The sequence below is a fragment of the Ornithodoros turicata genome, chromosome 6 (genome assembly GCF_037126465.1).
Source record: "Ornithodoros turicata isolate Travis chromosome 6, ASM3712646v1, whole genome shotgun sequence".
Classification (NCBI taxonomy): Eukaryota; Metazoa; Arthropoda; class Arachnida; order Ixodida; family Argasidae; genus Ornithodoros; species Ornithodoros turicata.
Genome location: NC_088206.1, coordinates 58270665 through 58275985, shown reverse-complemented (window position 1 = coordinate 58275985; position 5321 = coordinate 58270665). Strand labels below are relative to the sequence as shown.

The 5321-nt window shown below is 46.5% G+C and overlaps 1 long non-coding RNA gene across 1 annotated transcript; it reads left to right on the top strand.

The window, feature by feature from the left end:
* The first annotated feature begins 258 nt into the window (after positions 1–258).
* Positions 259–1017, top strand: LOC135398105 (uncharacterized). Its single transcript, XR_010424002.1, has 2 exons — positions 259–438; positions 864–1017. It is a non-coding gene; the product is annotated as an uncharacterized LOC135398105 (long non-coding RNA).
* The last annotated feature ends 4304 nt before the right edge of the window (positions 1018–5321 follow it).

Sequence of the window (5321 nt, the reverse complement as noted above, 5' to 3'; positions counted from 1 at the left end):
TTTAGGTGTAATTGGGGTGTATTTGGGGTGTATCAATTGCTTTACTCCCTTATTACACCCTCAAGAAAAAGAATACACCCTGTTTTTGGTCTGAAATGGGTGTAATATGTGTATGTCCCGCTCTGCAGGGTGTAATTTCGAGAATTGGTGTGAAAAAGGTGTAGTGGCCATCAAATTTCTAATGCTTCGCTACGACAGGTCTGGCAACAGTGTGTTGTTTACTCTGTGTTCTCCAGCTATGGCGGTTGAAGTTAGTTGTGGTAGTTTTCGTGTTCTTTGGGGAGGTCGTTTGGTGAACTACAGGTCATTTGACCATCTGAGTTTAGTATGCACTGCAAGGATCATGGTTCCGGGTCTCGAACGGATGCAAGCAACAGATGCGCCGTGCCCATCGGATCGAGTAGCTTGTCCGAGCGTCTCGCTGCAGCGTGCTGTTTGGTAAGTGTTGTCGGTGTATTTTGTCTTGTCTGCTTGTCGGGTTGATTGAGGTGCCTTTGAAGCGGGTATTTTGAGATTATGTTTGAACCTAAAGTGGAATACACAGATTAGATCAGGGAACAGTGCGCGTCGCGTTGTAACGGTCACATGTGGCAAAGTCAAGGGGTATACGTAACAAACGAAGTTGGTGCAATTTGTGCTAGCAAGTAAAGCAGCTGGCAAGAGTCAACAACTCAAGAGGCAAGAGAATGAAAGCAATGAAACCACAAGGCCACAACCCTTTGATTTCCGGTCAGATGTGCTGAGTCAATGGCTGCGCGCGTCTTCTGAACAAGGCCCTGGCAAGTTTGTGTGTTGGCGATGTCAGAATGGTGTAATTGGTAATACATCATTCATGGTCATAATCATTTTTTCTTTCACTACAGAGGCAGGACTTCTCTTGGCCTCACCGTAATACCTTCATCTTGGTCGACATGTTGGTGGACACTTTTATGTTTTGTATTGTGCGGTGACTATGTAATTCTTATTGCAGTGCATGCAGTGTATTATAGGTAATCAAAATAAAGAATATGCCTGTTATTTTAACCGTTGTGTTTCTGTAGCCCTCGGCATAACACCCTTACTGAAGGGTGTTGTCTTGCCTGGGGGTGTAGACATACACCAAAAAGGGAGTCAGTTAGGGTACCGCTAGATTACACCAAAAGAGGTGTTCAGAGAACACCCTTTCTGAGGGGTGTAGTTTTGCCAGAGGGTGTATATATACACCAAAAAGGGAGTCAGTTAGGGTATCGTCAAATTATACCCAAAAAGGAGTTATATTTTTTAGAGTGATAGAGTACCGCCCGAAACTCGAAACTCCGAAACTCCCCAATCATCAGCATCATCATCATAAAGTAAAGTAGTGGTTGTTTGTGCAGAATAAACGTAGAAAGCTTCATTGTTTTCTATTCATTATGCTTGCACCATTGATGACGTGACTTCATTTTCGACATCTCTCTGCTGCATGGAAAAAGAAGAAAAATATGGAGGTATTTTCAGAAGCTGCATATGCACAAATTTTTTTAGGCACGTGTCGATATTTTTTTTAGTTTAACACACACACACACACAAAGAAAAAGACGGAACCGTATAGATATATGATAAATTTGTCCTGCAAATTCTCCGGGTATACAAAATGCACAAGTATCAGGGACCCAAAAGCACACGACCGAGACGCCACATAACTGATCGGATAAATATATTTCCAATATTCTGTTACTAATATCCAGAAACGCTTTTCGATGCCACGGTCTGCAACAGGGATGTTTATTGACATCGCAATGCGATGCACTGCTATGCCGCGTACATGGCGCTAGACCACGTAGTGCACACTCTCCATCTTCCCCAACGTACCCTTTCGTTCGCCTTTGAGAACCGCTGCAGCAAGTTGCTGCAGCATAAGTGGCTTTATGGAACTTCCACGTGTACATGTCAATCATCTTTGGCGTTGGACAATTTTAATGAGTGTGTGGGGTTGGAGGCTCGTCTTAACCAGCCCCTTGTAATTAACCGCAGCTGAACGGTCAGGTTAGCCAGAGTGCTGCAGTCGCATCAACACGCCGTTCTTGACGCAGCAGTATACATGCCTTTCTGCACCGCTTCCGGTTTGTTGCCAAGACGACATCCGGTTTCGCAGCAAACACGCTCTGCGCCAACCACTAGGCCCATTGATACAGTTATCGCTTCTGATTTGCGGAGAGAGAGGGCCGTATACGCCTATTTATGGCAATTCCAGCTGCCAAAAAGAGGCGTACGCCTCCCATTTTCAACAAATCAGGAAAGTGAAAGATATAATTCTGCATGGTGGCTGGTTCCGAGCGTCTTTAGTCACGGAAGGACCGGAAGTCTTCGTGGCACCGGAAGTTGTGACGGGGCTTGTTTATGTTTACCCGAGAATGTAATGTATATTGTTCCCACTCACACGCACACACGCATAAAAGCGGCCCAAGTGTTATGTACTCTCTTAAAAATGAACTTCACCGCATAGCACACTCCATGCTAACCATCATCTCGGATGATATCGTTATCTGGCCCGATTTGTTGAAAACGGGAGGTGTATAGGCCTTTGTTTGTGACAATTATGAACAACATACTGGCATGAACAACGAACAACAACAATTATGAACAACATTTACTGGCTACGCACTGGGCTTTCAGAGGTGAGTTTCTCACCCTGACGGGAGGACATCACGTTCCACATGACCTTCCGACGCCACTCGCTCAAACGTCGCCCACCTACGCATTGCTGATGAAGGCCCAATAAGGCCGAAACAGCTGTCCAATGCTGGTGTGGCGACGTTTGGGACTTATAAACATATGTTCAACGTGCAGCCAAAGAGCCTATGCTATTTTTTTTTTCACTTAATCCTTTACTGGCTACGCACTGGGCTTTCAGAGGTGAGTTTCTCACCCTGACGAGAGGACATCACGTTCCACATGACCTTCCGACGCCACTCGCTCAAACGTCGCCCACCTACGCATTGCTGATGAAGGCCCAATAAGGCCGAAACAGCTGTCCAATGCTGGTGTGGCGACGTTTGGGACTTATAAACATATGTTCAACGTGCAGCCAAAGAGCCTATGCTATTTTTTTTTTCACTTAATCCTTTACTGGCTACGCACTGGGCTTTCAGAGGTGAGTTTCTCACCCTGACGGGAGGACATCACGTTCCACATGACCTTCCGACGCCACTCGCTCAAACGTCGTCCACCTACGCATTGCTGATGAAGGCCCAATAAGGCCGAAACAGCTGTCCAATGCTGGTGTGGCGACGTTTGGAACTTATAAACATATGTTCAACGTGCAGCCAAAGAGCCTATGCTATTTTTTTTTTTCACTTAATCCTTTACTGGCTACGCACTGGGCTGTCAGAGGTGAGTTTCTCACCCTGACGGGAGGACATCACGTTCCACATGACCTTCCGACGCCACTCGCTCAAACGTCGCCCACCTACGCATTGCTGATGAAGGCCCAATAAGGCCGAAACAGCTGTCCAATGCTGGTGTGGCGACGTTTGGGACTTATAAACATATGTTCAACGTGCAGCCAAAGAGCCTATGCTATTTTTTTTTTCACTTAATCCTTTACTGGCTACGCACTGGGCTTTCAGAGGTGAGTTTCTCACCCTGACGGGAGGACATCACGTTCCACATGACCTTCCGACGCCACTCGCTCAAACGTCGCCCACCTACGCACTGCTGATGAAGGCCCAATAAGGCCGAAACAGCTGTCCAATGCTGGTGTGGCGACGTTTGGGACTTATAAACATATGTTCAACGTGCAGCCAAAGAGCCTATGCTATTTTTTTTTTTTTTCACATAAGTGTCACAAGAAAGGCGTACGCCTCCCGTTTTCAACACATCAAGGCAGATAACGATATCATCCGAGATGAGGGTTTGCTATGAGAGTGCTATCCGGCGAAGTCAATTTCTAACAGTGCATGCCTTCCTGACAGGACAATGCACCGAGGAGACTCTTAAGACCGGACCTGACCGCGTAACACGGGCCTATGGCCAACCGTCATCCCGAATAACATCATTCCCTGCCCTGATTCGTCGGAAGCGGGCGGCGTACGCCTTTTTATGACGCTTATGTAGTGTTAATAGCTTATGTTAATTGTCACATACACTCTTAAAAATGAACTTCACCGCATAGCACGCTCCTAGCCAACCATAATCTCGAATGGTATCGTTATCTGCCTTGATTTGTTGAAAACGGGAGGCGTACGCCTTTTTTGTGGCACTTATGCTGTTCATAATTGTCACAGAAAAGGCGTACGCCTCCCGTTTTCAACAAATCAGGGCAGATAACGATAGCATTTGAGATGATGGTTGGTTAGGAGCGTGCTATGCGGTGAAGTTCATTTTTAAGAGTGTAGCATGCATGGGGTAATGGTAGTATCCCTGACCGGAAATCGGTGAGTGTGGGTTCCTATCCCACTGCGGGTGCCTTTTGTGCAACTGCAATTCTTCTATTTATGTTAATTGTCACAAAAAGGTGTATGTCCCATGCTTCAGGAGCAGGAGCGATAACGGTATCGCTCTGTGCAATGGTTTACCTTCACCAGATAACACTCTGTGCGCCAACCCAGGTGACCGAATTATCGCACATGATTGGAGGAGGGAGCGAGGCATACACCTTCCTGTGACAATTAACATACCCTATATTCAAACTGCAACAAAAAGGGGCGTACGCCTCCCCCTTTTAGCAAACCAGGAAACGACAACGGTATTATTATGAGATGTCGATGATGAGCGTGTCATGCGGTGAAGCTCCTTTTTACATCCTGACACCAAAAAATACGAATCGCCCGCAGACACCAACGGCGTGAGGCAGAACTTCTGTAATGATCGCGCTCTCTCATGCTCCCCTGGGAACCGTAAAAAACTATTCCCGAAGGGTCCAAAGTTGCGAAGAAACCAAAGACGCTGAGCAAGCGGCACGGCGAAAAAAAAACAAAAAAAAACGTGGGACTTACTGCTCCCCGCTCTCCAGACTGACCTGGGGTCAACACCAAGCATCCGTTACGTGAGGATGCGCACTATACCGTGTGAAAATGTGGTTCTGTGTCTTACGCTTATAGAGGTCTTCGGCCATGCGAATACTACTGGACTCGTTGCCGCTAACATTTTGCGCGAGAGCTGGCGACATCTCTTTGCGCTTGCTTTCGATTAAACCTTTTTTTAATAGGGGTGTTTTTCATTTTTTTTTAATTCGGTGTTGGCGCCGCGAAGCAACTGTGACTACACTGTTAAAATAGAACTTCCCCACATAGCACGCTCCTAGCCAACCACCATACCGAATGATCTCATTCTGTGTCATGATTCGTTCAAAACAGGGGGAG